Source organism: Cyprinus carpio, chromosome B19 (assembly GCF_018340385.1).
Source record: "Cyprinus carpio isolate SPL01 chromosome B19, ASM1834038v1, whole genome shotgun sequence".
NCBI lineage: Eukaryota > Metazoa > Chordata > Actinopteri > Cypriniformes > Cyprinidae > Cyprinus > Cyprinus carpio.
Genome location: NC_056615.1, coordinates 29,731,172 through 29,756,555, shown reverse-complemented (window position 1 = coordinate 29,756,555; position 25,384 = coordinate 29,731,172). Strand labels below are relative to the sequence as shown.

Genomic DNA, 25,384 nt, shown 5'->3' with positions numbered 1-25,384 from the left:
AAAAAATACATCTTTCAGTTTTACAATTGTCATTTCAGTTTTTTACATTCATTCTAAAAAGGTACTAAAGAAATATATAGCCTAGAGGCCTAATGTTTAACGATGTAAAATTCTTTTTGTTTTTCATATATATTTTCAACGACATGAGACAGACCTACTCAGCATTAACGTTCCAGCATTTGATCTGAACACATACAATGCGGCGCCCTTTATGCAGAATTTCAATCAAAATAGTCATCAACAGCCATTAGTTCGGTAAAATTGAGCCTCAGAATTGAACAAATTTTGTTTTTAAGGGGAGTAAAAAGGCAAGTGTGGAAATGCCAGCAAAGTGAAACACATACCAAACAAGAATAGTCCACAGTGTCATCAGCAGTGAAGGAGAGTTCTGGATTTCCGGTTTGCGCCGTGACCTCACTGAAGAAGTTCAGGCAAATAGAAAACACCCATTACTACGCAGCAATCATCCTTAATTGCAGAAATGTGGCAAAACATCTCTGGAGAGAACCTCATATTATTAAATTCGAAAGTGCTTTGCATAATTGGATCAACATAGGCTACATTGTGAACGCAACATTTTCTGCAATGTCGCGCGTCAAGTCATGCTCCCGTGTTGCGTCCCTACAGACGCACACTTACAATCGCAACTCATCTGCTGTTACTCCTTTCGAGCCGAATTTCACAAAATGGTCCAGCTCCCGACAGCATCAGGTGTTTTATTATCTGGGTAGAATTATTAATTTATTTCCAATGAATGAATCGAGTAAAATATCATATATTTAGTCTATAATATTATAAATCAATGTTGGTTTGTTATTGATAACGTAATATGTAAATGAAATGTGTGCGGCCACTTGGACCGTAGTGCGGCCCGGTGGAAAAAAAGGTTGAGAACCACTGCATTACAGTATTCATAACAAACATTCATTTATTTATAAATGTTCATAAGTATAATATTTACAATAAATATGTATTAATATGAGGTTTTGTACTTAATATATAGTACTATAGTACTTAATATACATAATCACACTGATATTTTAAAAATTAAATGTTAATGTTATTTTTTAAAAGGGTTTCACTATCTTAAAAATGCCCTAATATTTCCAGATTTTGAGATTTGCAGCCATGTACCATGGGCCACCCATTAAATTTAGTATATTATATATATATATTTTTTTTTGGCACTGTAACATTATATTAATGATATTTAAACACATTTAACCCTAAACTGTAATTACTGTATTGCTGAAAAAAATGGTAAGTCAGTCTTGTCCATATACCCTCACTTGTGGTCTTGATCACTCGACTACTTCTATGACGTATTTCCTGTATTTGTCCTAAAGTTTCAAGTGAGATGAAGGACACAAATGTTGTGTGCAGAAACTTTTCAACAAACTGATGGGACACAACTCCTCCAGTGTTGTAAAAACCCAGCGTGTTTAAGAGTTAAAATTTTTTTTATTGTCATTACTTAAACTCAACTTTCTAAATGTCTGTTCAGTAGCGTTCTGATAAGAGGATGACCCAATAACATTTCTGGTGCTTCTAATTACGTGATTCCAAACGCAGTTGCAAGGCGATGTACAAAATAAATATACTCACTTTTGCATCAATAAAACATGTAGTACATTTTACTACAAAATTACATGTAATATCTAATTATTATTAATATTTAACTTACATTAGAAAGGTTACCATGACATCTTGCGACAATTAGGCCTAAGTGAAATAAATACTATAATTCATTCAAATAAATATGATCTTACCGCACTATTTCATCTCTGTGTCTGATTTGAAGCGGGCAGAAAGCTAATGAACCGTAACTCACCAAAATAACCATCATTTTTACCCGTTCGGTCAAATATTGTGCTGCAAAGTGCAACACTAGTTTTAACTGGTCTATAACTTGGCAAGTGACCAAGTGACCACATGAATATTAACGCGGATAATCAAACGGTTTGCAGTGCATTAAAGGATTTTAAATGCTCTTTGCGTCAGGCGGTCGTCATGCACTGAACTCCTTTAATGCCCAGCAAACCGTTGATTATCCCTTACATACAGAACAGAACTAGAACCCCGAACCCTGGTGTTGGGTAATGCCATACATCACAAAGATGCTGGTTGTGGCGCGTGAAGATCACCTGCACCTGCAGCGAGAGCTGTCTGCGGGCGTAGTCGGCCTGGTTGTGGCGCGTGAAGTCGTCGCTGGTAGCTGTGCGAGTGGGTGAGCGAAGGACTCCACGTCTCCCAGGCTGTTCTGCGTCCTCAGGGCCGACAGGTCCTCGCTGCGGGAGAAGCCGCTGTGAGCGAAGGACGGCACGTGTCCGTTCTCCGGCTCGGGCGGCAGCAGCCACGCGGCGGCGGGGGGGTGTTGGTACTGCGGCCCGTCGGACGCCGGTTGGAAACAGAGGGGGTTCTGGAAGGACAGAGGCACGTGCATGGCAGCCGCCTGAGACAGAGAGTCCGTGGCCAGGTGATTCAGACGCAAACCACCCGACATACTGGAGCCGGCCGAGACACGCCCCCCGGCCCTGAGAGGGGCCCCGAAGCCGGCCAGAGACCCCTGAGACGAGTTCAGCAGGTCGTTCACCGAGGTTGCGGACACGCTGTTGATGCGAGAGTCATTCATGCAATCAAACATAGAAACACTCTTATTCACACTGAGAACCTGACGAGACACACACCACACACTCCTGCATCAGTCTCCTGGAGTCCAGCACACAACACTTACATTCCGTTACACAAGCTCTATAATAAATGTTACATTCATAAGGACAATTTATAATAAATAATACAAAAAAAGAGTAATTAACAGTGCTGTCTAACGATTAATCACATTCAAAATAAAGTTTACACAGTATATATGTATTATGTATATATAAATACACACACACACATACACACACAGTATATTATATGAAAAATATTTACATGTATATATTTATATTCATATAATTTATATTATCTATAAATATATTTATTATACAAACAAAACATTTTTCTTAATCATATACATGCATGGGTGTGTATTTATATATACACTATATTATAATAAATATATATAGTACCACACATACTTTATTTTGCATGTGATTAATCATGATTAATCATTTGACAGCACTAGACACACTTCATAAAAATAATCATTATAATGTTAATAATAATAGTATTTTATATAAATATTACAATAATTATAATACATATTAATTAAAAATAATATTTATTACACATTATTGTAATAGGCATAATAAATATCCATTAACATGAATATTTATCTTACTTGTTATTCTTATTTAAATGTATATATTTAATAAATATTAATATCAAAATTAGTATTACTAATCATTATAATATTATAAATGATTTATTATAAATATTACAATGCTAATAATACTTGTTCATTAAAATAAATATTTATTCAACATTATTATATGCATAATAAATTGCCATTAATAAGAATATTTATTATACAACTTACATATACATACATATTAACACATAAATTGATATTTTTTATAATAATAATTACTATTAAAAACGCAAGTGTGTAGTAATTATATTACAACATTAACTATAACATAATATTTATTATTAATATTTCAATACTTAGAATACAGACATATATGTATTATAAATACCCATTCTATGTAATATTTAAATTGTAATTTATATAATTAGTACATTTCTAATATGGTGACCCTGAAGCACAAACGCAGTCATACGTAGCGACAAGCTATCTTCATAGCTATGGTGTAGTCTGTAGCTACTGTGTGTGTATGTGTGTGTCGGTAATATGTGTGTGTAGTGTGTGTTATGTGTATATGTGTGTATGTGTGTGTGTGTGTGAGTGTGTATGTGTATATGTGAGTGTGTATGTGTGTGTGTGTGAGTGTGTATGTGTATGTGTATATGTGTGTGTGTATGTGTGCGTCGGTATATGTGTGTCTGTATATGTGTGTGTGTTCGGTGTGTCTTATATGTGTGTGTGTGTGTGGTCCTGTATATGGTGTGTGTGTTGTCTTGTCTGTCCCTGTATGTGTTGTGTGTGTGTGTGTGTGTGTTGTGTGTGTTTCTCTATGTCTGTAAATGTGTGTGTGTTTTGTGTTTTCTGTATATTTGTGTTTTTTTTTTTGTTTTCTGTAATGTTTTGTTTTTTTTTTTTTTGTTGTGTGTGTTTTTTTGTTTTCATGTTTGTTTTTGTTTTTTCTTTTGTTTGTGGGTTTTTTTTTTGTTTATTATTTTTTTTGTGTTTTTCTGTTTTTTGTTTTTTTTGTTTATGTTCTCTATTTTGTGTGTTTTGTGGGTTTTTGTTTGTCGTTTTTTGTTTGTTTGTGTTTGCGTGTAAGGTGTGTGTTTTTTTGTTTTTGCTGTTTATCTGTCTTTGTTTGTTGTGTTGTTATGTGTGTGTGTTTTTATATGTGTTTTTTTTTTTGTTTTGTGTATGTGTGTGTTTGTTTTTTTGTCTTATTTGTGTGCTGTTTTTTTTGTATTTTGTGTTTGTGTTGTCTATTTGTGTTTTTGTTTTCTGTTTATTTTTGTGGTGTGTTTTGTGGTCTGTCTTTGTGTTTTGTGTTTGTTTTTGTGTGTGTGTTTGTTGTGTATGTTTTTGTGTTTTTTTTTTTTTTGTTTTTTTTTGTTTGTTTTTTTTTTGTTTTTTTTTGGTGTTTTGTTTTTGTGTTTTTGTTTGTTTTTTTTTTTTTGTTTTTGTTTTTTTATTTTTTTTTTGTTTTGTTTTGTGTTTTTCTGTTTTCTTTTTTTTTTGTTTTTTTTTTTTTGTTTTTTTTTTGTTTTTTTTTTTTTTTTGTTTTTTTGTGTTTTTTTTTGTTTTTCTTTTTTTGTTTTTGTGTTTTTTGTGTGTTTTTTTTTGTTGTCTTTTTTTTGTTTTCCTGCATGTTGTGTTTTTTTTGTTTTTTGTGTGTAGTTTTTGGTTTATGGTTTTGTTGTTTTTTTGTTTTTCTGTGTTTTTTGTGTTTTTTCTGGTGTTGTTCTGGTTTTTTTGTTTATTTTTTTGTTTTTTTTATGTGTTTTTTTGTTTTTATTTTTTTTTTTTTGTTTTTGTTTGTTTTTTGTTTTTTTATGTGTGTTTTTTGCTTTTTTTTTTTTTTTTTTTTTGTTGTTTGTGTTTTTTTTTTTTTTTTTTTTTTTTTGTTTTTTTTTTTTGGTTTTTTTGTTTGTTTTGTTTTTTTTTTGTATATGTGTTTTTTGTTTGGTGTTTTTTTTTGTTTCGGGTTTTTGTGTTTTGTTTTTTTTTTGTGTTTTTTGTTTGTTTCTTTTTTTTTTGTCTGTTTTTGTGTTTTGTGTGTGTTTTTTTTTTGTTTGTTTTTTTTGTGTTTGTGTATATGTGTGTGTTTTTTTTGTTTTTTTTTTTGTTTGATACATTTTCTTTTCTTGCTTTCATACATTTTCTTTTCTGTATATGTGTGTTTGTTTTTTTTTTTTGTGTGTGGTTGTCTTTTTTATGTGTGTGTGTGTGTGTTGTATGTGTGTGTGTCGTCGTGTATGTGTGTGTGTATTTTTTTGGGTGTGTTTGTATTTTTGTGTGTGTGAGTGTGTGTGTCTGTATATGTGTATGTGTGTGTCTGTATATGTGTGTCTGTATGTGTGTGTGGTGTTGTTGTGGTGTTGTGTGTGTATTTGTGTGTGTTTGTTCTATATGTGTGTGTGTGTGTGTTTGTGTGTCTGTATATGTGTGTGTGTGTGTGTTTTTTATGTTTGTGCTGTGTCTGGGTGTGTTTGTTTGTGTGTGTGTGTGTGTGTGTGTGTATGTGTTGTGGTCTGTTATGTGTGTGTGCGTGTGTGTGTGTGTGTCTGTTCTGTATGTGTGTGTGTGGTCTGTGTGTGTGTGTGTGAGTGTATATGTGGTTGCTGTAGAGTGTGTGTGTCTGTATATGTGGTGTTGTGTGTGTGTGTTGTTGTGTGTGTGTCTGTATATTATATGTGTGGTGTGTGTGTTGTCTGTTATGTGTGTGTGTGTGTGTGTGTGGTCGTGGTGTCTGTATATGTGTGTGTGTGCTGTGTGTGTGTGTGTGTGGTGAGGAGAGTGTGTGTCGTGTGTGTGTGTTGTGAGTCTATGTGTGTGTGTGTGTGTCTGGATCAGTGAGAGAGTGTGCTCGTGCAGTAGGCGGGGCTTGAGCGTGCGAGAGGTGGGCGGGTCACGTAGAAGACGTCTTTGTTTCCACGGAGATCTCGCTCGGAGAACGCAGCCATTCCAGGGTGAGAGAGAACGCCGCTGCCGGAGAGACCAGAAGTGGGAGACGGCAGACGAGAGATGTCTATAGAGCTACACACACGAGATAAATGTACACATAAACAGTAAATGGTGTTCCGGCGCTCTTTGACGTGCTAGCTTTAACATAATCAATCAATTGGTGTTTCAAACGAGGAAAGACGTCAATAAAACGGCTTAATGTCACATAGCATTTAGGGGTGTCTGTCACGGCTGTACTTTGTATTATCTTCTCTGCTGTGTCTGGTGTGTGTTTGTGCTCCCCCTACAGGTGCGCTGCGGAGCTGTGAGGTAATCAGGTGGATTGGGTGCACCGGTGCACAGGTGTGCCCATTAATAAGAGCTTCCTGTTGGGCTTCCTCGTGGAGCGTTCCGTGTTTCAGTCACATCGTCGTAACAATTGGGCCGTGTTGTTGATCGGCGTTGCGAGAGTTTGTGAGATAGTCTTTGTGATGGAGACTGAAAATAAAGAGTATTGTAACCGCCGAAACCGCTTTTTCCTCCTTCATTGTTGCTCCCTAATAAGGGCGTAACAATTGGGGGCTCGTCCGGGATAAAAATTGGGTATGGATTCGTGCGAATTTTGGTTTGAAAGACAGTTGTCTTTGAAGGAGGATAAAAGGTAGGATGTTTGAATTGAATACATTTGTATATTATCCGCCTATTTGTAAATTGATAAAGTTGGTGAACGCTCTATTAGTTTGTTAGGTTCTATAACATAATTTGTTGGGAGCATTTGAAGAACAAACCTTCCGGGTAGGTTTAGTACGTGTCTTTGGGGCACGTAGTTTTTATTTTTGTTTGTTATTTTTGGTTGGCTCGGGGCTTAGAGCAGTTGTCTCGGGAGCACATCCGAGGTTTGGGGGGCGACTCGGCAATTGGTCGACTTCCCAAACTTACGGGAGTTAGTGCGTAAGTACCCGGTCTTGGGCCAACTGAAGACTAGGGTTTATTTGGTTAAATGGATGGTTTAGTTTCTTTAAATAAATTCTGATTTGTCAGGTAAAAAAAAAAAAAAGTTGTTTTTTGGTGTGTAATATTTGTTGAGCGAGTGTTTTGTAAGCGTGATTAACGGTAATTATGGCCACCGATGTAATTGAAGCATTTTCTCAGTCTCCGTCGGAGGAATTATTAGAGGGAATGACCAAAGAGCAATTATTAGAATTAGCTGCGCATTATAAGATCGAGCTAACTTATAATCAGAAAAGGAGGTCAAAAAAGGTCAAAAGACGGAATTAAATTAGTTATTGAGAATGCGCTGTGTGATCTTAAAATATTGAGAAGAAAATCTAGGGTGCCTGATTTAGCTGCATTGCCTGATTTAAGCACTCTTGGTGCGACTGCTCTGCTTTCGCCGTCCGCCAGAGCTGAGTGGACGCCGACTACTCTTACATTGCCGGAGTTAAGCACTCTTTCATTTGAGCAGCAGAAAGAGTTGTTGATGATACAACGTGATACTGAGTGTGAGAAGCGCCGCTTGGAATGTGACAAGGTGCGTTTGGAGATTGAAAGGCGTCGACTAGATTTACCACGAAGGTAAGCCGGTGGGTGCAGATTTTTGATATTGGTTCGACGAAACGGAGTGTGGCAACATAATTTGCGTTGGTACCTCGTTTAATGAGTCTGAGGTGGAGATTTTTTTTTCTCCTGTTTGAAGCGAGTCGTGCTTCAGTGCGTTTTAACAAATTTTGAACTTGCTATGTTGCTTCAGTGCGTTTTAACAGGTAAAGCCCAACAAGCCTATTCTACGCTATCTGATGCTGACAGCCAGAATTATGAAGCCATTAAGGCGGCGTGTTGAAAATAAATGAGCGTGTGCCAGAGTTATCGGCAACACTTTCGTACGTTACAGCGAAAGTTGAAGTTGAAAAACAAATGTTGAGTTCGTAAGAGGATTGACTGTGCAGTTTGATCGTTGGTGTACAGCGGCAGATAGTACAACAATGGATAAGCTGAGAGAGTTTAATTTTATTTGAACAATACAGAAATACACTTCCTGAAATTGTAGCTACTTATGTTGCGGAGCGTCAGGTTAAAACCGCTTTAGAAGCTGCACTGCTGGTGGATGATTGGGAACTTATTCATGAGCCCTATGTTGACAGATTTAGTGAACGGCAGGTTCATACACGGGGGAATTCTTCCGTTGTCCCTGTGGGCCCAGCCAGGCGCGGTGTTTTGGAAAAAACATCAAGTGACTATGATAACTGCAATTATTGTCTGGGTAAAGGACATTGGAAGTCGAATTGTCCAGTGCTTAAGTCAAAGAATTCAACTGTAAAATTTTCTAGTTAACAGGTTTGTTTTTTTAACTCTATCCATGTGGGGGAAGGATTTTGTTGGTAATGTGTGTATGTATAGGCCTATACTAAAGTTATGTGTTGGTGCGGTTAAGTGTTTAAGTAATGTTGGCGGAAACTTATTGGTTTCCTTTTCTTAAGTGGGGGGGTGTCACGGCTGTACTTTGTATTATCTTCTCTGCTGTGTCTTGGTGTGTGTTTGTGCTCCCCCTACAGGTGCGCTGCGGAGCTGTGAGGTAATCAGGTGGATTAGGTGCACCGGTGCACAGGTGTGCCCATTAATAAGAGCTTCCTGTTGGGCTTCCTCGTGGTGCGTTCCTTTCAGTCACATCGATCCCTGGCTAGGACCGTGATGTGTTGATCGGCGTTTTGCGAGAGTTTGTGAGATAGTCTTTGTTATGGAGACTGAATTGGGGGCTCGTCCGGGCCGCCGAAACCGCTTTTTCCTCCTTCATTGTTGCTCCCTAATAAGGGCGTAACAGTGTCACTAATGATTATTTTGGTAATTCAGTAATCGGATAATTATAATAGTTTTTTTCTCCAGTCATAAAAATAGACCTAAGCGAATAAGGTACTAGAACTATTACTTAAAATACAAAGGTTATATAAATGCAACGAGGCAATAATAATTAGTTCAAATTAAGTATCAAAGGCAAGTAATCACGTTTTTTTTTAAACAAAACTGTTAAAATACATAATGTATCATAAACAATATAGCTAATGTGCATTATGCATTTTAACAAAGGCATTTTATTTTAAAATCGCGATGAACAGTCAGCACATTGAGAAAGATATCAACGTATTCTCCAGTGTTTGCGTAAGCTTATAAACAATTTACCTTGAAAATCTGAAGAAATGGCGCACGTCGCGTTCCCAGACGGATGTTATAATAAACGCAAACACACAACAACATACAGAGATGGAGCTTGAGACGCTCCACACATGTAAATGATATCAGTTTGTGCGGAGCAGCATTTATTTACTGCGAACACGTTTATTTACAGAGACACGCAACCTATACACATATAAATAAAGCACATATATTAAACCTGCATCACATATATTTATTTAACTGAATCATAGTGTGGGTGAATTCACAACAGCATTATGCTTAATTATGAGTATTATTTTACAGTCCCTCCAGGATTTTGCGATCGCTGAATTTATCGCAAAATCAAGCAAACTCTACAATTTTCGCAAAAGTTTGCAAATTTCCATAATTGCCGCAAATTTCCCGCAGAATTGTGACGTCACTGAAACGCGCATTCAAAGAAAGGTTGTTGCTCAGTTCCAAAAATGGAATGAACAGCCTTGCATTCTCATCACTGCTGATTTACAAGAGCTTCACTGGATAAACGAACCGAAAGTGGATAGTTTAGAGCAGAAGCTGAGATAGATTCTTAATCCCTAAGAAAATAATATGAATGAATTTATTTAAAGTGGGTCATCAGATGCAAAATTCACTTTTACACGTTTGAACTGAAAACAGTTACAGACGAAGCGAGTGCAAGTTTTTTTTAATGAATCTTTGCAAATCGCCTTTCCTAATAATGTGCTAGTTAGCAAGTTTCACAATGAATGCGGCTAAAGTTTCTCAGAGAGCGGTTTGGAAGAGGGGGCGGGGTCAGCAGAGCTCATTAGCATTTAAAGGGACATGCACCGAAACGGGTCGCTGTGAACAGAGCTGATTTTGACAGGGTAAAAAGGGTGTTTTACACTACCATTGAGAAATTGTAACCTAAGTATGTTATAGACTTTCATTACGATGCTAAAGAATCATGTCAAACTGTGGAAAATGGCCATCCGATGACCGCTTTAAAGAATCAGCAATTTATTCAGTAAACCACTGTTTACTAAAAAAAGTTAATTTTTTTCCCCCTGCTGAACCGAAATCATACCGATCCGTGACATCAAAACTGTGGTACGTACTAGGGATGTCAACGATTAATCGGTGATCGATTAATTGTCGATAAGAGATACAATCGATTAAGGCTGTCGATGGTCGGTTAACCGATTTAATGCTGGGCTGCGTGCGGCTCATGCGCAGAACACACGTTGCGAGCGGCTTGTGAGTGACGGTGACGGTATATAAAAAGCATCATAATTCATTCACAATGTACAAATTAAGCTTTTAATGTGATTTTAAACTTTAAAGTAGCCTACATTAAAATAGAAACAACATAAAAGTTCTTCAACAATAGAAATATGTACATAACTAAATCGCTTCGCAGATACCTGTTTTCGCGTGCGCTTTGCAGGGCTGCGGGACACAGGACATAAAGGCTATCCTATTACTTGTTAATTCGTTCCTACGACTTATTAATTTGTGGCAATTGCTTTTACATTAATTACATTAATTTTGTTTCCTAAATAACAGATGATTTAACTAAATAAGGGAAAAAATTAATAAATCGAACGAATTCCTAATTCATGAAATCTTTAATTTCCCTTCCCATGTTTACCACAGTAAGAGATGCGAAAACGGTGATTAAAAGTGAAAGATAATAAAATAAACCTGCGAAATTAGAGGGTTAGACTGTGAAGATTTAGGAAAAGAAACAATGCCTTTATGTTATTGAATTTGTGGAAATTCATGACTAACCGGCAAACCAGAACAAAGCCGCGTAAATGAAGGCTATAGGCTCGAACGTCATCCAGATGCATGCTAGCGATCTAACATTTCCTATTATTCCTCTAATAAACAAAGCTTTTATACCACACTTGTCATAATCAGAGTTTATAATCTGTAAATAAATAATTGCTGGATTCAAAACAGCGATTAATAGGCGCTGTGACGACACAATACGTTTTCCCACGCGCATTCATCGTTCATGAGTTTCTGCATGGACCTCACTAGAGCACAGGTTCTCAAGCCCTGGGACAAAATGGGATGCTTTAAGGAAAATGTATAGCCTATATAAGTAATAGGCCCAACATAAAAATAACTTCTTTTTTTTTTTTAAATATGCGAAATATATCCGACTTAAATAATTAACGGATTTAAAACAGAAGTGTGGCTGCGCTCCATAAGTTCACGGAAAAAAAGGATGACAACGCATTCTGTTTGTTTGCTTTATTTTACAAGAGCACAAATATTCTGTTTTTATTGTGTGTGCGCACAAATAAAACTAAACACTTTTGCGGAAAAGGTTTTTTTTTTATGTCTCAGCTGTTTCGATTGCGCCGGAGCCTGCTGCACACGTATATTCTAGCGATTCAAACTTGCATCGCAGTCTGTTCATTATCAAAATAAAATAGTCAACTAAACATTTAAAAGGTTACACTGGTCAGTTTAAATAGACCGTAGTATACCGGTTCACTCTGTTATGCCAATGACGTTTTTGCTCATATGAAAAGGATGATATTTTCCGTCTATTTGCGAATGCGTACAAGCATTAACATTATAAATAGGCTAATAGTTTAACATTCAAATACATTGCGAATATGGAAACATTTGGATTTGTGCCGAATGAGACATGAGCAATAACCTCCAAATAGAAATCTAAAATCTCCTAAATCTAACCAAACCCGCGCTCACTCGTCCTCGTATGCACGCACACTGCCACGATCTAATGCACTGTAGCCTATGCCTGATTTATAAAAACAAATAGGCCTACCGGATTGCTAAAATTAAAAATCTGACATTTTATAGGACAGAATCCAGCTGGATCAAATTAATGTGAGCAACAGTGTTTTGCTGCATCAGCGCCGATGTAAGCAGTTCACTTAATGTGCAGCAGAGCCACACGCGCGCCACAGTTACGTTTGGGATAATTTTATTTTAAATTCCATAATGTCAGTTGAAAACATTCCAATTGTGTTTTAAAATACAACAACGAGCACCACAAAATCATTTAAGAGGCGTGTGCAGCGATCTCCATGCGGGACATGAAACGGTCAACAAACTAAAATTAGGCTACCTCAAAAGTATGGCGCGTTCTCCTCATTTGATGAAATCATCATAATCACATCTATTCATTTTATAATCCTGCTACTAGCATTTTATTCAGACTAAAACCCCTTTAATTCAAGTGAGAAAGCGTTTTGTGTGGGGGGCTTTTGCACGTCCTGTCATGCCGGTGACTGCGTGCCTGCAATAGACGCATTTTGCAGCATTTTGGTTAACGATTAATCGATTAATTGATCGTTAATTTAAACGACGATCGATCATGGAAATAATCGAAATTTGACATCCCTAGTACGTACCGAACCCTCATGTTTGTGTACCATATACCACGTCCAAAAAACACTATGGTACTGTTTAGTTAGTGTGTTAGTGTATCCAGACAGTCACCTGTTGAGGTCTCTCATCATGAGGCTCTGGAAGTCGTTGGTGGCGAGGCGGCTGAAGGTGGGGCGGGTCAGGTGGCGCTCGGGCGGCTGGTGACTGGCCTGACGGTGCAGCTGCGGGTTCCTCAGCGCCACGCTGATGTCGTTCAGTAACCGCGGCAACGGCCCCAGCTTCAGGATGGCGTCCTGAAGAAACACAAACACTTAAGCGTTGTGAGACTCACACACACACACGAAGACGAGTGGCGCAGCCGTACCAGAGTTCATTCAAACAGTTTTTGAAGTAAAGAGTAAAGAAAATACTATACAAAACTTATTGAAACAAATGACCCCAGTTCTTCATTTACCCTTGCAAGACCCCCCCCCACCCACAATCATAAAAACACCTTCTCACTGGATGTAAGCAAATCTCACAGCTGACCTATTCTGATCTAAAAAAGTGAGTTGAAAGGTGAGGAGTCTGGATCTATGAATTTTGATAGCAAATTTGGATTTAGTTTCAGTCTTAGGACTAAAATGCCATTTAGCTTTAGTCACATTTTAGTCATCTAAATTGTTTTAGTCTTAGTTTAGTTTTAGTTGATTAAATATCATAAGACTTTAGTCGACTAAATCTACAGTATTGAATGGGTTTAGTTACAGTGGAATGCATTTATTAAGCATTTCTCTAAAATTCCAAACACACTATGATTTCCCGGAGAAAACATCTGGTAATGATGATTTAAACACACAGTACAGACACAGATTTAACTGCAAAATTAAGTAAAATCACTTCTTATAAAGAGACGAGAACATCGCCCTCTTTTGATATACCAGTGGTTATATAACATGCTTTCTTTATAACAACTTGCACACAACATCCTTCATTCTTACAAGCAGACATTTATTTGTATAAATTAAAATAAGATCCTTATTATGGCTACTAAAGTGATTCATTCCAGAGCAGTGAGTGCTTTGATCTTTCTTTCGTTGATTCATTAACAATAAGAACAAAGACAATAACTAAATTAGTCTGCTGTCCTTTAAAACTTCTTTTAAATCGTACTTATATGACCGTCATCAATTCGCAGCAGTGAATGAAGAGGTATCATATCGTTCACAAGTGCAGTATGGAGTACCTCAAGGCTCAGGTACTAGGGCCGTTACTCTCAGATGCAGGATACGCTTTACATGTTATCCTTGGGAGATATCATCAGGAAACACAGTGTTAGCTTTCACTGTAACGCTGAGGATACTCAGCTCTATATTTCTTTAGACTAAATATGAACATGTATTCACTCAAAAACAGATGCAGGATTCCTCAAAATCAATAAAAAAAAATTATACATATAATATACAGAATATAATACAAACCTGCAATAAATAACTATGTTAAATAAGATAAATATAATTTATGTATTTAATCGCATTTTATTAACCAGTATTTTCACTGCTGACCTTCAATGATCCACTTCAACCATACTACAAGCAAGAATAACACGTGTTTAATTTTAGTTATTGCTGAATAGTTGAACTTTCTTCTCCTGTGTCATATTCTTCATGTGATTTGTTTGAGCGGCGCCCTCTACTGTACAGACGTGAATTTACGTTTCCTTCAGCCTGAGACGCAGATTTAAAAAGTAACTCAAAATTAACGCAATTAGTTACTTCTTTAGGGAGTAATGCAACATTGTAATACAGTACTTTTAAAAGTATCTTTCCTCAACATTGTTCATTATTGATTTTTTGAAGAGTTTTTATCGAAAATGATTGGTCAATGAAATAAACAGTGGGCCGTACCTTGCTCAGCTGGGCCATGACCTCCCACAGGAGACTGTGCAGGATGGAGAGCTCGCGGCCCAGGTCTATGTAGCCCTCGAACGCCCCGGCGTTACTCACACACTCCAGATTAGAGATCTCGTACAGGAACTGCTGCATGGAGCCCCACTCCATCTCCAGGAACTCATTCATGAAGCCCAGATAGTCCTCCTTCCCACTGAACCTGCAGAGAACACACACACAGCAGTGTGGGAGAGAGAGACAGAGAGAGAGAGGACAGATCCATGGAGAGAGAGAGAGGGATGGGCGACAGAAAGAAAAAGAGACAGATGATAAGTGAGGAGCCAACAGACTGAAGATCACCTCTAAACACTGTGAGACACACACAGAAACCCTGAGACACACAGCAGAGTTATTATCTCAACTCAAAATACTTACATTACTAAACTCAACAATAACGGAAATATAAATAAATAAATAAGATATATATATATATATATATATATATATATATATACACACATATATATTTTTTATTTCAGCTAGTTGCCTAGCAACAATTCTCATTTTCATCTATTTTAAGCTGAAGCGCTAAAATAACAAAAAACAAAAATGAAATAAAATTATTAAAAACTATATACATATTTAAAAAAGAAAATAAATAAAAATTTCAAAACACAAAATTACTTAAACTTTAAACTAAAATGAAAACAGAAAATAATACAATAAAAACTAGTTATAAATATTAACTAAAACTATGATAGTAAAACTATAGACATTAAAAAAAAATAAAACAAAAACAAAATGACTAAAAATGTAAAATGAAGAAGGAAAATATTAAAACAAAGTAATTCAACATTCAACAACAACTAGAATTATGATGGTAAAATTATGATAAAAACTTTAAAAAAATGGTATACACATAAAATCGAATAAAAATGAAAAAAAAAAATAAAAATAAAAATTATTAAAATTAAAATAGAAAAATTTAGAAAATTAGAAATACAATATTAAAACTATAATAAAAATAACAAAAATGAACAAAATTATTACAATTTAAAATTAAAGCAGAAACTATTCAAATAAAAAATACAAATATTATACTAATAAAAAAATATTAACAAAAACTATAACAGTAAAACAATCAAAACTACATAGATATAAAAGACAAACTAACAAAATGACAAAACAATAAAATTACTAAAACTTTAACTTAATTGAAAAATAAAATGAACGTAATCTAAAATTAAAATGAAAAAGGAAAATATTAAAATAAAACATAATTTAATATGTGTCCCTGCAGCACAGAAGCAGTCAAGTAGCACAGGTATATTTGTAGCAATAGACAACAATACATTGTATGGGTCACAATTATACATTTCTCTTTTATGACAAAAATCAATAGGGATATTAAGTAAAGATCATGTTCCATGAAGATATTTAGTAAATTTCCCTACTGTAAATATATCAAAACTTAATTTTTGATTAGTAATATGCATTGCTAAGAACTTCATTTGAAACAACTTTAAAGATGATTTTCTCAATATTTTAGATTTTTTTGGCTCCCTCAGATTCCAGATTTTCAAATAGTTGATCTCAGACAAATATTTGTCCTCCTAACAAACCATACATCAATGGAGAGATTATTTATTCAGATGATGCATAAACCTTAATTTAAAAACCTGACCCTTCTGACTGGTTTTGTGCTCCAGGGTCACATATATTAAGCAGAACTGTAATGGTGAGACTATAACAGTGTGTTACTGATGCTACAGTAACACTGGTGTCGCCAGCTGAATGAGGAAGTGAGGTGAGGTGGGCGTGTCAGTGTGGGTCACGTGACGCGAGAGGATGGGCGGATGACGCTGGACTCTAGTGACTGACTTGGAAAAGCTGGCCAGGCTCTGCACCACCTTGGCGATGAGCGTGAGGGTTCGAGAGGTGCGTTCGGACGGATACTCCTGCGTCAGACTGAACAGAGACGGGGACATGATGGCCGGACACAGGAAGCGCAGGAAGAGAGACGAGCTGATGAGAATGTCCTCCCGACCGCGCTCAGCACAGCGCACACACCACAAACCAAACAACTCAAACACCTCACTAAGAAAAACGCAGTAAACAGAGAACACAACACAGAACAAACCCCAACAAAAAAAACACTAAAAACACCTCCCACTTTAGCACTGGCTTTGAAACAGCTCTAGAAACTATTTCCCACCACTTGTTATTCTACTATTAATAATCACAACACATAAAACATCTATCATCATTATTAATCATAATAAAATAACAACAAGACTCACCCATCCAGCACATCATTAATAAATAGTAATAAAATAAACTTTATTTTTATTTCAGTTGTCAAGGAAACTTTTCTAATTTTTGTTGAAGCTTTCAGTTACCAAAAACACTTTTAAACAGTGTTAGTTAACGCTAACGGCTAAACTGAAGTGAGTCTTTGGGCTAACAATAAAAATAAACACTAATATTTAATTAAAGCATAAAAATGTTAAACCCTCTACTAAATTTAAAAATAAATTTTGAGTAACTACACAATAAAAAAAAAAAAAAAAAAAAAAACGTAAAATTTAAATAATTAAAAAAATAAATATAATCAAAATAAAACACAAAAAAAAAAATTATAAAAAAAATAATAAAAAAAAAAAAACCAAAAAAAAAACAATAAAAATAACAAATAAAACAATAAAAAAAATCAAAAAAAAAGTAACAAAATTAAAAACAAAACAAAACAAAAATAGAACTAACTACATAAAAATGTACAACTGAAATAAATATAAAAACAATTAAAATAACACAATAATAATTAAATCATAAAAATATAAAAAATAAATAATTCCAAAATAAAACTATTAAAATAAACTACATAAATTAAAATAAACTACATAATTAAAATGTAAAATTTAAATAAAAGTTTAAAATACATGTAACCAAAAAAAAAAAAAAAAAAAAAAAAAATTGTAATAATTAAATAATTAAAATGCAAAATCTAAATAAATGTAAATAAAAACAAATAAAAATGAAACACTTCGTATAAAAAGATCAAATCGTGTATTTGTTTAGCTGCATGTCATGTGAGCAGTAGCTGACGTGACTGAGGAAAGGACTGGTCAGCTGACAGGAACTGACCAGTGTGAGTTGATGATCTTGCAGAGCGCTAGTTCGCAGCACATGCGCAGGTTAGCCTGATGATCTGAGAGCACCGAGGGAGGCGTGCGCATCGGATCCACCTCACGGCAGTTCTCCTCCGACTCGTACAGCGCAACCTAATGGATGAAACTCTCCTGCAGAGCAGAGCACCATCACCACCCACACATCATCAACAAAGGGACACACACACACACCACACAACACACCACACACACACTCACAAGACACACACCACACACACACACACACACCCCACACTCTCTCCACACACACACACACACCCTCCTCACACACACACCACACACACACACACACACCACACACCACCTTTCTCTCACACTCTCTCACACACAACACAAAAATCACAAACTCACTCCCACACAACCATACTCTCACACCACACAACACACAACCACCACACACACACCACACACACACACACACCACACATGAACACCCACACACACACTCACACACACAATCACACACCAACACACTCACACACCACACAAACACACAACCCACACACACAACACACACCACTCCAACCACACACACATCACACACACACACACACAAACTCTCTCTCTCTCAAACACACCACACAATCACACACACGACCACACACACACACACACACACACACACACACACATCACTCACACACACACACACACACACACTACACACACACCACTCTCTCTCTCAACCACACACACACACATTCACAAAATACTCTCTCTCACACACACACACACACTACACTCACACACACACTCACACACACACTCAAACTCACTCACACACACACACACACACACACACTCAACACACACACACACACTAAACACACACACACACAAATACACACTCACACACACACACAAAACACACACACACACACACACCCCACAAACACACAACACACTCACACACCACTCACACTCACTCACACACACACACACACACACACTCACACACACACACACACACACACACACACACACACACACACACACACTCACACACCACCACACACACACACACACACTCACACACACTCACTCACCGATGGTGTCTCTGAGATAGCGGTGTGCGATCAGCTTCAGGAACTCCTCGATGGCTTTGGTGGCCAGTGTGTTTTCTCTGAAGATCAGATGCTCACGGTCCATGAAGCGATCCACCTCACACATGGCCATATCAGACAGGAAGTCCTGCACACACACACACACACACACACACACACACACACACACACACACACACACATCTATATTTAAAATCAACAGACAAAAAGAGTATTTAGCCAAAAAAACTGCAGATACCAAACAGCTAAATTCTTCTCCACTCTCGCAAGACGACAAATGTTGCTATGGAGACAGAACACATTTAGGCCACGCCCACACCGGGTACTTCTAGGTACTTGTACTGTATTGACTGGGTTAAATAGAACTGCATTACTAAAAAGAGACTAAAATATAATTTTCATTGACTAAAACTAGATTAAATGTCATCAGTTTTCGTTGACTAAAATTAATTCTAAATAAAATAAGACTAAAATGCTCAGACTTTTAGTTGACTGAAACTAGACTAGACTAAAAAGAGTGTGAACGTGACTAAAACTAATAAAACCTAACCTGACAGCTTCACACAAAGACTAGACTAAAACTAAAATTAAAACAGACCGCCAAAAACAACACTACAGCTCGTTTGCTGTACATCTCGTCACACAGCAGCTTTTAGCCATTGCTCTGTTTTTTGTTGTAAGTCAGAAATGACAAGGAGGCGGCTTCTCGGTGTGGGCGTGGCTTTCAGATCATCTGTCACTCTGTCTCTATGGTTATGAATGCGGTTGTCACTCCTGAAAGCTGCGGTGTGTGTGTGGCCTGTGGATGTGAGACCTTGGCCTTGCCGGTGCTCTGCAGGATGTGCACCAGCGCACAGGCCACTTCCTCCTTGCTCTTGGCGCTCAGCAGCGGCTCCAGGACCCCACACAGAGTCCGGTAGTTGTTGGTCACGTACTCGGCGAACTCCTTGTACAGCTCCATGGGCAGGATGCTCATGGTCTGGTAGCGGCTCTTGAGGCGCAGCGAGGCGTTGATGATCTTCCCGCTGCCCACACCGCCGCCCTTCGCCAGCACACTACCCTATACCACCGCACAACAAAGCTCCACGAACTTAATACCCGAGATACTATACATACCAACCCCAAACACCCCAGATACTCCCTCTTCTCCTGCGCCACACACACACACACACACACACACACACACCTGAGGAACACATCTGACTAGAGAATCTAACCATCAATAACTGGCCATGAAACTGTGTTTTGCATAATGCTGTCAAACGATTAATCACATCCAAAATAAAGTTTTTGTTTACATAATATATGTGTGTGTACTGTGTATATTTATTATGTATATATATATAAACACACACACATGAATTTATATATTTCAGAAAAATATGTCTATATATTAAATATATTTATTTATAATATAAATTACATGAATATAAATATATGCATGTAAAATATTGTATGTGTGTGTATTTATAATAATAATAATTTATAATAAATACACAGTTAAATTGTTTTTTTGACACACACATATTAGTATTATGTAAACAAAACTAATTATTATACGTGTTTTTATTTTATATATATAATATAATTATTATTTTTTTATGTGGATTATTAATCAAATTTGTAGATCAACTAGTTTGATTTATTTTTAGTGTGGTATCACAGAGACACTGAATTCATTATAGTTAGCGTTAACTAAACACTGTTTTTAAATCTATACATATTCATTACAAACTCTATAAAACAAAATATGTAATAAAAACTAAAATAAAAAAATTAAAAAATTTTTAAAATATTAAATATAAATATTAAATAATTATTAAATTAACGCTGGCAAATGAGTAATATTAAATAATAATACACAGTTATTAGATTTATTACATATGTTATACTTATTTTTTGATTAATCATTTGACATTAGGGATTATTTTTTATCACGATATCAAAAATCTATTATAGATACATTTTTCGTCTTTTTCATTATAACATTGCGATATGGCAGTCCATGATAAAGATATTTATACAAATATTAATAAAAATGAAAAATGTATTATATGTTTTGTTGAAATGATTAGGGATGAACAATATCATTTATGTACATTTATTGCGATATGTTTAAGCTATTAATAAAAGTCTAAAAAGAAAAAGCAACTTTGAGAGGAATCCAAATCAAGAGCATGCAGCCCATGTTCTTAAATTCAAAATCTAATGACTTTTTTTTTGGTAAATCAGTTGTCAGATCATGCTTAATTCACTTGACTTTGTATGACTTTTAGATTGGTGTGTGATATGGTTCAATATTCTCGTATCGTGAGATGCTGATATGGTTCCATCCCTAGTAGTTTGTGTTGTGACCGCAGCTGTGCTCTTGTGTGAACTGACCTTGCGCCTCTTCTTGTCCGTCTCCTTGTACAGGTGCAGTCTGAGGCTGCGGATGGCCGGCAGGTTGTTGAACTCGAAGTGTTCGCCCCAGAACACGGTGTCTGTGCGCGGTTTGCTGGTGGTTCGCGCGTACAGCATGTCATCCAGACACAGCTCGCAGTAATAGCGCTTCTTCGGAGGAAGATCACGGGCCTCGATGATCCACAGCTTCAGCACGTTATCAACACGACGGCTGTTATCCTGCAGCCGCAGGGAGATTAACATAAAACAGACACGTTTATTTACAATACTTGACAAAGGGTTATGTGCTTGTGCAGATCAGGGTTATTATCGTTAACTAAAACTATTAAAACATCTCTGGTAACTAGAAGAAAGCTGATATAAAATAAATATTACCTGAAAAATGTATCTGAGCAAAATTGAAAAATTCTTGCCTCGACTAACTGAAATAAAATAAAATAAAAAATTATAAATAAAAACTTTAGGCAAGGAACATAAAAAAATAAAAACGAAACGAAAAACGAAAGCTAATAAAAATTACAAAAGCATGAAACAAAACTGCAAAAAATTTAATTAAAATAAAACTGGAAATATAAAAATAAAATAAAAACATATAATAGTAATATATAAATTACACTAAATTAAAAATACCAAATGAAAAAATTGATACTAAAAGAAAATTAGAAATGTTGCCTTGGATTCTAAACGAACAGTTTAAGTTAAAGAAATAAAAAAATGTTTGTTTTTTTAAATTAAACAATAATAGTATAAATATATAATGTTAAAAGTATAAATAATGCTAAAATCTGGAACAGTGTCAAAAAAGGAGAAAAAAAACTGAACCCCCGGGCTTGTCTCATAAATTTTCTGACATGTCAATAAATGTTTTTATAAAACCAACAATAGAAAAGCATTTGCTGCAAAACAAAAAGTTGTTTTAAAATCATTTTGAGTATGTATTTTGGAAAATAAATGTCCATTTAAAGACTCCATATCATTCAGTATTCTGACGATCCTGACTCATCTATTTGCAAGTGGGCTACTATGAGATGACGAATGATCACATCACATTTAGTCATTTAGAAGACGCTTTTATCCAAAGTGACTTACAACGTAGAAGCAATCAGACCAACGAGAGAGCAACAATATACAAGTGCTGTGATAAGTCTCAGTTAGTCTAGCACAGTGCTAGAGGTTTTTCTTCTCTTTTTTTATATAAATAAATTAGACTGAATAGAATAGAATAGAATAGAATAGAATAGAATAGAATAGAATATTAAGGTGCTTTTATTAATTGGTCAGGTGATGACGAAAAACAAGACTCAGCTGCTCGGATTGAGATAAACAGCTCGTTCAACCAGCTGGAAACAAGTCTGATCTACCGAGTTTAGGTATATTGGTGCAGCGCCAGTTGTTGTCTCGTAGGCAAACATCAGTACCTTGAATTTGATGCGAGCGGCTACCGGTAGCCAGTGTAACCTGATGAGGAGAGGAGTAACATGAGCTGTTTTGTGGCTCATTGAAGACAAACCCTCGCTGCTGCATTCTGGATCAGTTGTAGAGGCTTGATAGGTACATGCAGGAAGGACCGCTAGGAGAGCATTACAATAGTCCAGTCTGGAGAGAACAAGAGCTTGGACAAGAAGTTGGGTGGCTTGCTCTGACAGGAAGGGTCTAATCTTCCTAATGTTGTATAAGGCAAATCTGCAGGACCGGGTCGTTGTAGCAATATGGTCTGTGAAGCTTAACTGATGATCCATCACAACTCCTAGGTTTCTGGCTGTCCTGGAAGGAGTTATGGTTGACGAACCCAGCTGTATAGAGAAGTTGTGATGAAACGATGGGTTAGCTGGAACCACCAGCAGTTCAGTCTTAGTAAGGTTGAGCTGAAGGTGATGGTTCATTCATCCAGCTAGAAATGTCACTCAGACCAGGCTGAAATGCGAGCAACTACCGTCGGGTCATCTGGTTGGAATGAGAAGTAGAGTTGAGTGTCATCAGCGTAGCAGTGATAAGAAAAGCCATGCTACCTGAATGACAGATCCTAATGACATCATGTAGATGGAGAAGAGAGTGGGTCCTAGTACTGAGCCTTGAGGAACCCCAGTAGCAAGTTGTTGTGACTTAGAAAAAAGACCTTCACCCCTCCAAGACACCCTGAAAGGATCTATCAGAGAGGTGGGAGTTAAGCCACTGGAGTGCAGTTCCAGAGATGCCCATCTTTCTGAGGGTGGACAGGAGAATCTGGTGATTAACGGTGTCAAAAGCAGCAGACAGATGAGTTGATGAGTACTAAAGATTTGGAAGCTGCTCTTGCCAGTCGCAGGGCTTCAGTAACCGAGAGCAGGGCAGTCTCTGTTGAGTAGCCACTTTTGAAGCCAGATTGGTTGCTGTCCAGGAGGTTGTTCTGTACAAGAAACATAGAGAGCTGGTTGAACACAGCTCGTTCAAGAGTCTTTGCAATGAACGGAAGAAGGGATACCGGTCTGTAGTTTTCTAGAAGATCAGGATTTAGAGAGGGTTTCTTAAGCAGTGGGGTTAACTGAGTCCAGAGCGATGTTCCCGGAGAACATCAGACAACCAGGGGGCAGAGGAGGTGGTGCGTGCTGTTCTGGATGAAAGGGGGCAAAAGTTGTCTAAGCAAGATGTAAGAGTGGAGCAGTGTTTGTGTACAGTGCTGAAAACTGAGAGGGTGGAGGAAGTGAGGATGAAACCATAGAGGATAGGCCAGAGGGAGAGAGTGAGCGTAGATTACGTCGAAAGATGACCTGCGGAGGATTGTGTGTTGTGTCCGGAATCAGTATTAGAGGTAAGAAGTGATGAGGAAGTGGTCTGAGGTGTGTAACTGAGTAACTAAAGTGTTGTTAGTGGAGCAACAGCGTGTGTAGATGAGGTCCAATTGGTTGCCTGATTTGTGAGTAGCAGTAGTAGACACGTGCTTGAGATCAAATGAGGCGAGCAGAGTGTTGAAGTCAGCAGCCTGTGGTTTATCTAGGTGGATGTTTTGAAGTCAACGAGTAGTACCAGAGGATATAAACAGACAGCAAAGTAGTAGAGGACATAGGGACAGTATGATTATTAGGATTGCACTGCCTCCAACGTACAGTGCATGATTTACGAGTGTTAGTAGTAATAGTAGAGATCTGAAAGCACATACTGAGTACAACTGACTAGAACAAGTAGATGAGAACAAGTTATACAAAAAGTAAAGAAAGGGGAAAAAGCAATACTCAGGTGCCTTGCAGGTGTTCTTGCTCGGTGGAGTCGCGCAGATCGAGTTGATGGTCTTTACACTCGTCAGTCTTCACACGAGGGCTGAGCAAATATACACTTCCCTGATTCCACGTGATTGAATTCAGCTGGCCACGCCTTACTACTTACTACACCGAAACTGCAAAGCCACGCGATTCGCACGAGAACAAACCTGGATCATACCTAAATCATACCTGGCCAAAAATACTGATGCTGTGCATACATGGGCTTATATTAATATCCGTCCCATGAAATGCTCTCTGATTAATATCATGACTGATGCGGTGATGCAGAGTAAAGGCGGGTCAGAAAGCGGTGGTACCTTGTTGGGTTTGATGGCTCGCTGCAGGTTCTCGATCCATTTGTCCCTTTCAGCAGCAGAGCGGCATGCGAAACACTTGGTGCCCGATGCAGTCGACACCTGAAGCACAGAGAAAACCCTTTCATTACGCACCAATCACACATTATATCTGTTGATTTTGTGTCATTTTTGCATGATTATTATAATAATAGTTGACTTGATAAATATGATGCAGGGCAACAACTCCATAAATGCAGTTATGCCCTTAAATTCGAGATATTGGGTCAAAAAAAAAAATCTCCTGTATGAGTTTTTGCCTCATATTTATATCATATGATAAGCGATATATCACATTAGCATTGAGAGAAATTTATGTCCAAATAGCATGAGTGCAAATGTGATTTTATACAACAGTTCAGTAAATAAGAAGTTAATATTGAGTTATATTTTAAACACAACATTGATTGTTTTTGCTTAGTTTTGCCAACAAAAATTTTACCTATTAAGCCACAGCAGAACTGTTGTGCGTCTCTGAGCAACACAGCGGTGTTTAGTTATGAATGAATCCATGTTTTGAATGATTTAGATTAAAGATTAACTAATTAGATTAAAAATTTGAA

The 25,384-nt window shown here is 36.9% G+C and overlaps 1 pseudogene; it reads right to left on the bottom strand.

The window, feature by feature from the left end:
• LOC109058809 overlaps nucleotides 1–25,384 on the bottom strand; it is a 726,037-nt pseudogene that overhangs the window by 655,005 nt on the left and 45,648 nt on the right.